This window comes from Oncorhynchus clarkii, chromosome 5, assembly GCF_045791955.1.
Source record: "Oncorhynchus clarkii lewisi isolate Uvic-CL-2024 chromosome 5, UVic_Ocla_1.0, whole genome shotgun sequence".
Taxonomy (NCBI): domain Eukaryota; kingdom Metazoa; phylum Chordata; class Actinopteri; order Salmoniformes; family Salmonidae; genus Oncorhynchus; species Oncorhynchus clarkii.
Window position 1 is genome coordinate 81,896,786 of NC_092151.1, and position 14,868 is coordinate 81,911,653.

Sequence of the window (14,868 nt, forward strand, 5' to 3'; positions counted from 1 at the left end):
CACTCTCATTCTTGGTCAAATAGCCCTTACACAGCCTGGAGGTGTGTTGGATCATTGTCCTGTTGAAAAACTAATTTAGTAGCACTAAGCCTTAACCAGATTGGATGGCGTATTGCTGCAGAATGCTGTGATATCCATGCTGGTTAAGTGTGCCTTGAATTCTAAATAAATCACAGAAAGTGTCACCAGCAAAGCATAACACCTCCTCCTCCATGCTTTACAGTGGGAAATACACATGCAGAGATCATCCGTTCACGGTTAGAAAACAAAAATCTTCAATTTGGACAAATTTCCACCCGTCTAATGTCTATTGCTCGTGTTTCTTGGCTCAAGCAAGTCTCTTCTTATTATTGGTGTCCTTAAATAGTGGTTTCTTTGCAGCAATTCGACCAAGAAGGCCTGCTTCATACAGTCTCCTCTGAACAGTTGATGTTGGGATGTGTATGTTACTTGTACTCTGTGAAGCATTTATTTGGGCTGCAATTTCTGAGGCTGGTAACTCTAATGAACTTATCCTCTGCAGCAGAGGTAACTCTGGGTCTTCCATTCCTGTGGTGGTCCTCATGAGAGACAGTTTCATCATAGTGCTTGATGGTTTATGCGACTGCACTTGAAGAAACGTTCAAAGTCCTTGAAATGTTCCGTATTGACTGACCTTCATGTCTTAAAGAAATTATGGACTGTCGTTTCTCTTTGTTTATTTGAGCTGTTCTTGCCATAATATGGACTTAGCCCTATTTGATAAAAGACCATCTTCTGTATACCACCCCTACCTTGTCACAACAGAACTGATTGGCTCAAACGCATTAAGAAGGAAAGAAATTCCACAAATTCACTTTTCCAGGTGACTACATATTAGCCAACGTACAATCATTGGATAACAAAATAGATGAGCTACGATAATGAATATCCTACCAACGGGACATTAAAAACTGTAATATCTTATGTTTCAGCGAGTCGTGGCTGAATGAAGACATGGATAACATATAGCATATAACATATGCTACATCGGCAAGATAGAACAGCTGCCTCCGGTAAGACGAGGGGTGGCAGTCTGTGTATATTTGTAAACAACAGCTGGTGCAACATCTAATATTAAGGAAGTCTTGAGGTTTTGCTCGCCTGAGGTAGAGTATCTCATGATAAGCTGTAGACCACACTATTTACCAAGAGAGTTTTCATCTATATTTTTCGTAGCTGTCTATTTACCACCACAAACCGATGCTGGCACTAAGACCGCACTCAATGAGCTGTATAAGGCCATAAGCAAACAGGAAAATACTCATCCAGAGCCAGCGCTCCTAGTGGCCAGGGAATTTAATGCAGGGGATCGTAAATCCATTTTACCTAATTTCTACCAGCTGGTTAAATATGCAACCAGAGGAAAAAACTCTAGACTACCTTCACTCCAAACACAGACGTGTACAAAGCTCTCCCTCACCCTCCATTTGGCAAATCTGACCATAATTCTATCCTCCTGTTTCTGGCATACAAGCAAAAACTAAAGCAGGAAGCACCAGTGACTCTGTCAATAATGAAGTAGTCAGATGACGTGGATGCTACACTATAGGACTGTTTTGCTAGCACAGACTGGAATATGTTCCGGGATTCATCCAATGGCATTGAGGAATACATCACATCAGTCATTGGCTTCATCAATAAGTGCATCGATGACGTCGTCCCCACAGTGACCGTACGTACATACCCCAACCAGAAGCCATGGATTACAGACTTACAGCTAAAGGTTAGAGCTGCCGCTTTCAAGGAAACGAGACACTAACCCGGACGCTCATAAGAAATCCCGCTATGCCCTTCGACGAACCATCAACCAGGCAAAGCGTCAATACAGGGCTAAGATTGACTCGTACCACATCAGCTCCGACGCTTGTCGGATGTGGCACGGCTTGCAAACTATTACAGACTACAAAGGGATGCGCAGCCACGAGCTGCCCAGTGACAAGAGCCTACCAGATGAGCTAAATCACTTCTATGATCACTTCGAGGCAAGCAACAATGAAGAATGCATGAGAGCATCAGCTGTTCCGGATGTGTGATCACGCTCTCCATAGCCGATGTGAGTAAGACCTTTAAACAGGTCAACATTCACAAGGCCACAGGGCCAGATGGATAACCAGGACGTATACTCCGAGCATGCACTGACCAACTGGTCGATGTGGCCGTCTTCACTGACATGTTCAACCTGTCCCTGGCCGAGTCTGTAATACTAACATGTTTCTGTCACGGATCCCTTTGGTACTGCTGCTCATTCCGGGCACCAGTTCCGGAGGTCTACGTTACCGGCCACTAGGCGTCACTGAACTGTCTCATTACGCACACCTGGTTCCCATTCCCCCTGATTAGTAATTTATATGTGTGCTCTCTTTTCATCATTGTCTTGGTGGGTTATTGTTCCCATGTCCAATGGTCTTGTGAGCACCTGTGCTTTGTTGTTTCGGCTTTCGTGCTGTGTGTATTGTGTACTCGTTATTACGGTGTCAGGCTGTGGGTAACTGGTGCATGGAATCAGGCGCAAGAGAGCAGAGATGAGAGTACAAGGTAATTTATTCCACGAACTGCACCAGTATAAAACAAATACTAAAGGTGCGTGAAATACCGATCACTCGTAAATAACGGGCGTAATAACAAACCCGGCAAACAATACCAGCCGACAAGTAATGATCTGAAAATTACAAACAAACCGATCCTCGACTTTGGCGATGTCATCTACAAAATAGCTTCCAATACTCTACTCAGCAAACTGGATGCAGTTTATCACAGTGCCATCTGTTTTGTTACTAAAGCACCTTATACCACCCACCACTGCGACCTGTATGCTTTAGCTACATGTTCGTCGCCAGATCCACTAGCTCCAGGTCATTTACAAGTCTATGCTAGGTAAAGCTCCGCCTTATCTCAGTTCACTGTTCACGATGGCAACACCCACCCGTAGCATGCGCTCCAGCAGGTGTATCTCACTGATCATCCCTAAAGCCAAAACCTCATTTGGTCGCCTTTCCTTCCAGTTCTCTGCTGCCTGCGACTGGAACAATTGCAAAAATCTCTGAAGTTGGAGACTTTTATCTCCCTCACCAACTTTAAACATCTGCTATCTGAGCAGCTAACCGATCGCTGCAGCTGTACATAGTCCATCGGTATATAGCCCACCCAATTTACCTACCTCATCCCCATACTGTTTTTATTTTATTTACTTTTCTGCTCTTTTGCACACCAGTATCTCTACCTGCACATGTTCATCTGATCATTTATCACTCCAGTGTTAATCTGCTAAATTGTAATTATTCACCCCTATTGCCTATTTATTGCCTGCCTACCTCATGCCTTTTGCACACAATGTATATAGATAAATGTTTTTCTACTGTGTTATTGACTTGTTTATTGTTTACTCCATGTGTATGTGTTGTTGTCTGTTCACACTGCTATGCTTTATCTTGGCCAGGTCGCAGTTGCAAATGAGAACTTGTTCTCAACTAGCCTACCTGGTTAAATAAAGGTGAAATTATATTAAAAAAATTAAAACACGCATACAAACATGGGGGACACAGAGGGTTATTAAATAATGAACATGTCATTTGGGAATAGAAACCAGGTGTGTAGAAAACAAAGACAAAACAAATGAAAAGTGGATTGGCGATGGCTAGAAAGCCGGTGACGTCGACCGCCGAACGCCGCCCGAACAAGAAGAGGGACCGACTTCGGCGGAAGTCGTGACATACGGGTCTCGTCCTGTGTATTGTAGTGCACTTGTTATTACCGGTCTCGTCCCCTGTATTGTTATTACGGGACTCGTCCCATGTATTTATTAGAGGTTTAACCTTGCTCTTTTGTTTGGGTTACATCCCTGTGTTTTGTATATGTGTTTGTTTTGGGCTTCATCCCCGTGCCTTTTCATGGCATGTTGTATTTTTGGGTGGAGTATTAAAACCCCCTATTATGTATTCCTGCGCATGTCTCCAATCATGTATACAATGTGACAGTTTCAAGCAGACGACCTTAGTCCCTGTACCCAAGAACACTAAGGTAACCTGCCTAAATAACTACCGACCCGCAGCACTCACGTCTGTAGCCATGAAATGCTTTGAAAGGCTGGTCATGGCACACATCAACACCATTATCCCAGAAACTCTAGACCTACTCCAATTTGCATACTGCCCCAACAGATCCACAGATGATGCAATCTCTATTACACTCCACACTGCCCTTTCCCAAATTGACAAAAGGAACACCTACTTGAGAATGCTATTCATTAACTACTGCTCAGCGTTCAACACCATAGTGCCCTCAAAGCTCATCCCTAAGCTAAGGAACCTGAGAATAAATACCTCCCTCTGCAACTGGATCCTGGACTTCCTGACGTGCCGCCCCCAGGTGGTAAGGGTACGTAACAACACATCTGCCACGCTGATCCTCAACACAGGGGCCCCTCATGGGTGCGTGCTCAGTCCCATCCTGTACTCCCTGTTCACCCATGATTGCATGGCCAGCACGACTCCAACACCATCATTCATTTTGTGACACAATAGTGGTAGGCCTGATGACCGACAATGATGAGACAGCCTATAGGGGAGAGGTCAGAGACCTGGCCGAGTGGTGCCAGGATAACAACCTCTCCCTCAAGATAAAGGAGCTGATTGTGGACTACCGGAAAATGAGGACCGAGCACGCCCCCATTCTCATGCAGTGGAGCAGCTTGAGAGCTTCAAGTTCACCAACAATCTATAATGGTCCAAACACAGCAAGACAGTCGTGAAGAGGGCACGACAAAACCTTTTCCCCCTCAGGAGACTGAAAAGATTTGACATGGGTCCTCAGATCCTCAAAAAGTTCTACAGCTGCACCATCACTGCCTGGTATGGAAACTGCTCGGCCTCCGACCACAAGACACTACAGAGGGTAGTGCGTACAGCCCAGTACATCACTGGGGCCAAGCTTCCTGCCATCCAGGACCTCTATACCAGGCGGTGTCAGAGGAAGGCCCTACAAATTGTCAAAGACTCCAGCCACCATAGTTATAGACTGTTCTCTCTGATACCGCACGGCAAGCGGTACCGGAGGGCCAAGTCTAGGTCCAAAAGGCTTCTTAACAGCTTCTGCCCTCAAGACATAAGACACCTGAACAGCTAATCAAATGGCTACCCAGACCATTTGCATTATCCCACCCCTCTTTTATGCTGCTGCTACTCTCTTTTTATTATCTATGCATAGTCACTTTAACTCTACCTACATGTACATATTAGCTCAATTTCCTCGACTGACCTGTGCCCCCTGCACATTGACTCTGTACCGTTACCCAGCCTCGCTACTATTATTGTGTTTGCTCTTTTTTTTAAACTTATTGATCTTTTACTTAACACTTATTTTTTTATAAAACTGCATTGTTGGTTAAGGGCTTGTAAGTAAGCATTTCACTGTACCTGTTGTATTCGGCGCATGCGCATGTGACAAATAAAATGTGTCACATAGCCCCCCCCTCCCCCCCTCGTAGGCCTATGGCAAGTGACTCGGCTATAATCCACTCATTTGACACACACACATATTTACTTGACTTTATTTGTGTTTCACCTAACTTCATGACCAACAACACACGTTGCTCTAAGTGTCATAACGCTCTGAAGTTTTCAGTGGTGTTATGTGGACTGTGTCAATGTGCATTCTATAGGAAGTGCACCCCTATTGATAAATCTAACACAAATGTATGGTTCTATAGGACATGGGAGGCATGCATTTCTATGTTTCCGTTCCACTCTCTGATTACTGTAATGTTAAGCAATTTAACAACCTGTATAGCAGTTTATCTAATTCCAAGACAAGCTTATTTTCTACCTTTCATTTGAAAGTTTGCAGTCTTCCTAAAAATCATGACCATCTTGTTAATTATCTGTCTTCTCAGTCTTGAAACCATGGTTGACTGAAGAGATGACCATGCTTAATTACATGTCCCCTTGTCATTCACCACTGTAGAACATAATTTTTGTTCATAAACGTTTTCAATTCTTTGTAAGAGAGGACCTGCACTTACATCTGATAACATTGATGTTGAATCTCTTTTCATAGAAATTCCCTCCTGTTCATTTTTATGAGTAGAAGTGTGATTTTCAGTGAAAGGTTTTTGGAGGACGTTTAGAAAAAGTGAACAAGCCAGACGCTTGTGAACAAGCATCTGGGGCGAACAGTATAGGCCACTACTTGGTATCATGATACTTGGCGCATATCCTGAAAGTATGATGGTGTACTATGTGCACATGCTAACAGAAAGGACCGAGGTGGTTAGCTAGCTAAGTGTGTGTCATTGAAGTATTTATAAACAAAAAATGAGATCTCTTAAAAGTTTCACTCATTTTCATTATATTATCTGTACAATTGCTTGCTTTTGGGCCAATGGGCTTGACATATTACCTCTTTCAAGGAGCTTTCCATTTTGATAGGGTTATTTTACCTAAAAATCTTTAGGCCTACCAATAGAATAAAAAAACAAAAAAAACAATAACTCCGCATCCCTGCCCAGCCTTGCAAGAGTGACGCGGTGTGTAGCATCCCCACTGCTGGCCTGCTCTCCAGGCACCATCGCATGAGTCTGAAGCCACATCTGGCCAAACTCGTGTTTTTAAAAGTGAATTCAAAGGCACTATTGACTGAGCCTAATAAGGCATTTTCACGTCATTTTTATTTCATTGTAAGTCACAGCCTATACAGTGCCTTGCGAAAGTATTCGGCCCCCTTGAACTTTGCGACCTTTTGCCATTTGCCTTCCAACAAGACAATGATCCAAAACATAAAGCAAAATCTACAATGGAATGGTTCAAAAATAAACATATCCAGGTGTTAGAACGGCCAAGTCAAAGTCCAGACCTGAATCCAATCGAGAATCTGTGGAAAGAACTGAAAACTGCTGTTCACAAATGCTCTCCATCCAACCTCACTGAGCTCGAGCTGTTTTGCAAGGAGGAATGGGGAAAAAAATTCAGTCTCTCGATGTGCAAAACTGATAGAGACATACCCCAAGCGACTTACAGCTGTAATCGCAGCAAAAGGTGGCGCTACAAAGTATTAACTTAAGGGGGCTGAATAATTTTGCACGCCCAATTTTTCAGTTTTTGATTTGTTAAAAAAGTTTGAAATATCCAATAAATGTCGTTCCACTTTATGATTGTGTCCCACTTGTTGTTGATTCTTCACAAAAAAATACAGTTTTATATCTTTATGTTTGAAGCCTGAAATGTGGAAAAAGGTCGCAAAGTTCAAGGGGGCCGAATACTTTCGCAAGGCACTGTAGTTTAGCCTTTTGTTAATCAGATTTTGAAAATATGCTTTACAGCCAAAGCAAGACAAGCATTTGTGTAAGTTTATTGATAGCCTAGCATAGCATTATGCCTAGCTAGCAGCAGGCAACCTGGTCACGAAAATCAGAAAAGCAATCAAATTAAATTGTTTACCTTTGATGAGCTTCGGATGTTTTTACTCACAAGACTCCCAGTTAGATAGCAAATGTTCCTTTTTTCCCAAAATATTATTTTTGTAGCAAAAATAACTTCGTTAGTTGTTCACGTTTGGCCGGAAATTGCGGTCCCGACAACGCCAAAAAATATTCCAAATTAGCTCCATAATATCGACAGAAACATGGCAAACGTTGTTTATAATCAATCCTCAAGGTGTTTTTCAAATATCTATTTGATAATATATCAAACGGGACAGGTGGCTTCTTAGTAGGAAAGAGAGAAACAATGGCCGCATTTGTCTTTTACGCACAAAACACTTAAAAAAAAAAAAATTGTATATATTTTTTTTAATTAACAACAAATCAATACATAAAGCACATGAGGGAACACAAGCATACATAGATTACAAACAATGGACAATCGAGCTAGGGGGTACAATATCACATTGCAATTACACAAGGACCTTAAGGGACATGCATATACTTACAATTCTAACAGATTTTTTGTTAGTAGAGCATTTAACCGTCTTAAAATACAGTTTAATTTATTTTTGTAGGGTACGAAAATTTGGTTTTCTGTTTGTAAATTTACATTTGTGTATATGAAATTTGGCCAAAAGAATAATGAAATTAATTACATAAAAATGTTTCAGCTTATTTCTATTGTATGTAAAGAATCCAAACAGTACATCTCTCCACAATAGTGTAAAATCTTCATAAATGTGTTCAATTATAATCCTACTGATGTCTTGCCACAGTTTTCTTACATGCATACAATGCCAAAAAAGATGCAACACTGTTTCTGGGTGGTCATTACAAAAGGAGCAATTTGAGTTGATGCTTTCCTTAAACTTCTTCATATAGTGGTTGGCAGGATAATATTTATGAATACTTTTAAAGGAAACTTCCTTAATTTTGTTAACAAGTGGCAACATCCAAGCTTTTTTCCAACAGATATTAACAATAAATCCATTCCAATAAGGCATGACAAGGTATAGATAGATACAACATCCTGCTGGAACAAGGTTCGTACCGCTCTGTTGTTGAAAGGATCAAAAGAGAAACAAATATTTTCTACTGATGAGTCAACAGGATCAACAGAAGGTAGGCTCTGGGGGTCAGGTCTTGACACGTTCCTGAATAATAGAGCAACACCTGAGGGAATGGCATCTAAAACAATTGCAAAATCTTTAAGTGTTAGAGACCTTGTAAAGTGATAAGAATTCCTTATAACTGAGTAAAAGACCCTCTGCATTTACCAGTTGGCTCACCAATAGGATATTATTTCGGAACCACTATTCTAAAAACAAAGAGGTATTTTTATACAATATATCCCGATTATTCCATATATAATATCTGTGTGGAGAAAAATGGTGTTTATAAATTAAGGACCATGACAAGAAAACCTGCCAATGAAAAGCAGAAAGTTTCACTGGAACATTGTCAATATTATAATTGCAAAACAACATGAAGTTAAGGCCACCAAAAGTAGAGAAGACATGATGAGGAATAAAATTCCAGATAGAAGTTGGTCTTCTTAGGAATTGTTTTATCCAATTGATCTTAAAAGTATTATTTAAAGTAGTAAAGTCCAGAAAATTCAGTCCACCATTCTCATATTTGTTCTTTACAACAATAACCTTGCTGTGTCTTCTACCATACTTCCCATTCTCTTTTCTGGTGATACCAATTTGATTTTATCACACAATAATTTTTATTCACTAATTAATGAAGCCAACTCAGGTATGGCCAAATTTTCTGAATGGTTCCAGATCATTTGTGTATCTTTAAATGTAAAGTTCCTACCAAAGTGCGCGGGTGTTCGCAGTGACTGCAGCGCAGGAATATCAACCCACAGAGAAAAGCACAATTGAATTTCACTCTACTTTCTAGAGCAGTGGCCACCAACTGGTCGATCTCCAAGGCATTCATAGTCAATCGCCAAACATTTCTGTAAAAACTCAATGATAAAGCCTTGTGTTGCTATTTTTTATATTTGTCTAGGGCTGTTGGCTGTATGTGCACCCGATTCCTACCCGACCCTGCACGCCAACTGTTGCCATTTTGAACCACTTCATGTGTCTGAAGGCAAAACTCTGCTTTCTCGGTGGATCCGAGAGCAAATCAAGTGCCCTATACTGTAGGTCTACCAATTGGCCAATTTGTTAGCTCAGATGACCGTGTCTGCAGTAACTTAGCAGGCATACATTAAAGCTACAGCAAAGTTGACCGAGGCAAAAACAGTTTCAAGTTGGATATTAGGCATTCGCGCTTTCAAACCTCAATAGCTTTCAAACCACTTGAGCCACAGACTGCAAATAAGTGTCATGATGTTGGAAAAATTGCGCACAACATTGCACAGGTCTTATTGGACATTAATTTGCTTTCCAAAGCTAATAAACATGTGGAAATGTGAGCAGAATTTTGTATTCCTAGTTGAATTAGTTAGGGAGCGTAAACAAGGTACAAACTTGTTTTACATTTGAATTTCAATAGCTCCTTGGTCATGTGACCTACTTGACTCAAACAAGGTTCAGAATGTCCACTGACTACCCTTCTATATTACACACCCTTTGGTTTGTCCATTTTAATCTCACATGTTTTTACATTCATTTTTCAAACTTTCTAATTTCAATAGCTCCTTGGTCATGTGACTGACCTACTGGGGGAGAAGGTGTAAATCTCACACCGGGCCTTACCCATATCCGCAGCAGGTCTCCAAGGTGAACAGCCTCTGGCATGTTAGAACAATGTAGGTAAGGTAAGTTGCCGAAAGAAATCTCCCCAGCTACAGCGTTTGCCGGCACCACAAATTGTAGGTGGGGAGGTCTCCTCTATGCTCACTAGACTTGAGGCGGAGACTAAACCAATTGAGGTCAGTAGGTCACATGACCAAGGAGCTATTGAAATTAGAAACATTGAAATTTCATGTACAATTGCGTGAGATGAAAATAGACAAACTAAAGTGTGTGCAATGTGTATGCCCACTGAGTGTACAATCGGAACCTTGTTAGAAGTCAGTAGGTCACATGACCAAGGAGCTATTGAAATTCAAAATGTGGAAAAATTAATGTAAAATTGCATGAGATGAAAATGAACAAACTAAAGGGTGTGCAATGTGTAGGCCCACTGAGTGTACATTCTGAATGTAACGATTGTCGTCGGGAGAAGGAGAAGAGGACCAAAGTGCAGCGTTGTACGTATTCATAATAAGTTTAATAAAGATGAATACTGAACAAAAACGACAAACGAACAGTTCTGTAAGGTGCAACAAAAACACTAAACAGAAAATAACTACCCACAACCCATAGTGGGAAAACAGGCTGCCTAAGTATGGTTCTCAATCAGAGACAACGATTGACAGATGCCTCTGATTGGGAACCATACCAGGCCATAACCAGAAATACAAAACATAGAACAAAACAGAATGCCCACCCCAACTCATGCCATGACCAAACTAAAATAGAGACATAAAAAAGGAACTAAGGTGAGGACGTGACACTGAACCTCTGAATCTAGTAGGTCACAATAGCAAGGAGCTATTGAAATGTGAAAGTTTGTCAAATTTATGTAAAAACGTGTGAGATGAGTAATGATTAAAGGAGTAATGATAGGAGTAATGATTAAATAGCTATTGAAATTAGAAAATGTTGATTTGTCACTGCTGTTGGTGGACGTAAGGAAAACTACAGGCGAATATCCAATCTGAATCTGTCTTTACCTTGGTGCAAAGTTGATACTGTGAAATTTTATAACGTTTAAAACCATGACTGGAGACAGACTGTCAACGAATACAGCAAAGAGATGCTGTTTTTATAAGTGAGTTCATGTTTACGTTCTTACTCTGCACTATTAACACTTTGTATTCAACACTTTTATAAGCCATAAAATGCGCATTCTTCCTATATCCACCCAGCCTACAACAAGCACTGAAGTAGTAATGAATGAGTAGGAAAGTGTATATAGGCTTGCGTTGTTGTTATTATTATTGGCTTGGATCTTAGGAGTAACAACATGAATTTGTAAATGAGGCAGAAATAATGCGGTACGACTGGAGTTTCGCCATTAGCTGACCTTTTTGGTCAGTGTCAGCGGAGGAAAGGGAAAGCAGAGGGATGTTGACAGGCGGACTCTCAGTCTGCTGCTCTCTCCCTCCGCCGAGACTGACCATCAGATGCAGGCACCATCTATGTACCTATCATCTATGTACCCATTAAAATACAAATAAAAAGCAAATTATTTGAGTGTATGCTCACTCAGAAACAATGGATCTATTACCGATGTGATCATATAGCCTACCTCAAATTTTGAAATAGAAAAAATGACCCGAACAACAATGCATTGGCAGGGCAATTCAAGCAAAGCCAATATGAGGTGGTAATGTATTAGGCTTATTGCTTACTGCACAAACCTCATTGCTACAGTGATGTTTTTAATCGGTTAATGTTGTATAGGCTTACGTTTATTAAATCATGTGTCACGGATCCCTCTGGAACTTTCGTTGCGCACACCTGGCCCCTATTCCCACTGATTGTATTTGTATATATGTGCCCTTTGTTCACCATGGTGGGGTCAATTTTTGTTACAATGTCCTTTGGTGCGTGTAAATACCTATGCTGTGTGTTTTGGGCTTTCGTGCCCTTGTGGATTGCGCAGATTATTATGGGTCTCGTCCTGTGTGATAATCATTGTGCGCTTGTGTATTTATTTGAGGTACTCCTCGCTCTTTTGTTTGGGTTTCAACCCTGTGTTTGTGTAAGTGTTTGTTTGGTCTTCGTCCCCGTGCCCAGACACGGCACGCCACAATTTGGGTGAAATAAAAACTCATGTCATACATTCCTGCGCCTGTCTACCGATCCCTTCATGCCGATGTGACAGAATAATCGACCATTGAGGGACACAGCGGGAAAACAAATCTGAGCAGTAGATCTCTGCTTGCATTTTTTTACTGTTTTGAGATCAAAGTGAGAGCTACATGTAGCCACGTGTGCATATTTTGTTCATATCCTTTGGTAGTTAGTGAGTTATTAGCCTAGAAGGCCAGCATCCTGGAGTCGCCTCTTCACTGTTGACGTTGATACTGGTGTTTTGTGGGTACTATTTAATGAAACTGCTAGTTGATGATTTTATGAGGCGTCTGTTTCTCAAACTAGACACTCTAATGTGCTTGTCCTCTTGCTCAGTTGTGCACAGGGGCCTCCCACTCTTCGTTCTATTCTGGTTAGAGCCAGTTTGCTCTGTTCTATGAAGGGAGTAGTACACAGCGTTGTATGAGATCTTCAGTTTCTTGGAAATTTCTCACATAGAATAGCGTTAATTTCTCAGAACAAGAATAGACTGACACGTTTCAGAGAAAGGTCTTTGTTTCTGGCCTTTTTGAGCCTGTAATTGAACCCACAAATGCTGACGGTCCAGATACTCAACTAGTCTAAGAAGGCCAGTTTTATTACTTCTTTAATTAGGACAACAGTTTTCAGCTGTGCTAACAATTGCAAAATGGTTTTCTAATGATCAATTAGCCTTTTAAAATGATAAACTTGGATTATGTAACGGTCTTCTTCCTCCTCTGACGAGGAGTAGTAGGAAGGATCGGAGGACCAATGCGCAGCGTGGTAAGTGTTCATGATACTTTTAATAGAACACAGAAAAATACAATAACGTGAAATAACAAAACCCGAAACAGTTCCGTGTGGAACACACAGACACAGAAAATAATCACCCACAAATCAAGGGTGAAAACAGGCTGCCTAAGTATGGTTCTCAATCAGGGACAACGATTTGAGAACCATACCAGGCCAAACACAGAAATACCAACTCATAGAAAAACAAACATAGACAACCCACCCAACTCACGCCCGGACCATTCTAAAACAAAGACATTACAAAAGAACTAAGGTCAGAACGTGACAGATTAGCTAACACAACTTGCCATTGGAACACAGGAGTGAAGGTTGCTGATAATGGGCCTATGTACGCCTATGTGGATATTCCATAAAAAATCTGCCATTTCCAGCTACAACAGTCATTTACAACATGACCAATGTCTACACTAGAGGTCGACCGATTATGATTTTTCAACGCCGATGCCGATTATTGGAGGACCAAAAAAAGCCAATACCGACTAATCGGACAATTTTTTTATTTTATTTTATTGTAATAATGACAATTACAACAATACTGAATGAACACTTTTATTTCAATAAAATACATTTAGCCTCAAATAAATAATGAAACATGTTCAATTTGGTTTAAATAATGCAAAAACAAAGTGTTGGAGAAGAAAGTAAAAGTGCAATATGTGCCATGTAAAAAAGCTAACGTTTAAGTTCCTTGCTCAGAACATGAGAACATATGAAAGCTGGTGGTTACTTTTAACATGAGTCTTCAATATTCCCAGGTAAGAGGTTTTAGGTTGTAGTTATTATAGGAATTATAGGACTATTTCTCTCTATACCATTTGTATTTCATATTCCTTTGACCATTGGATGTTCTTATAGGCACTTTAGTATTGCCAGTGTAACTTCCGTCCCTCTCCTCGCCCCTACCTGGGCTCGAACCAGGAACACATAGATAATAACCACCCTCAAAGCATTGTTACCCATCGCTCCACAAAAGCCTCGGCCCTTGCAGAGCAAGGGGAACAACTACTTCAAGGTCTCAGAGAGAGTGACATCACCGATTGAAACGGTATTAGCGCGCACCCCGCTAACTAGCTAGCCATTTCACATCGGTTACACCAGCCTAATCTCGGGAGTTGGCAGGCTTGAAGTCATAAACAGCTCAATGCTTGAAGCTCAGCGAAGAGCTGCTGGCAAACCCACGAAAGTGCTGTTTGAATGAATGCTTACGAGCCTGCTGCTGCCTACCACCGCTCAGACTGCTCTATCAAATATCAAATCATAGACTTAATTATAACATAATAACACACAGAAATACGAGCCTTAGGTCATTAATATGGTCAAATCCAGAAACTATAATTTCGAAAACAAAACGTTTATTCTTTCAGTGAAATACGGAACCGTTCCGTATTTTATCTAACGGGTGGCATATTGAGACTATTTCTTCCTAACATAGACAGTCTCCATAAGTCTCAATATTCCTGTTACATTGCACAACCTTCAATGTTATGACATAATTATGTAAAATTCTGGCAAATTAGTTTGCAACGAGCCAGGCGGCCCAAACTGTTGCAAATACCCTGACTCTGCTTGCAATGAACGCAAGAGAAGTGACACAATTTCCCTAGTTTAATTTTGCCTGCTAACCTGGATTTCTTTTAACTAAATATGCAGGTTTAAAAAAAATACTTCTGTGTATTGATTTTAAGAAAGACATTGATGTTTATGGTTAGGTACATTCGTGCAACGATTGTGCTTTTTTCGCAAATGCGCTTTTGTTAAATCATCCCCCGTTTG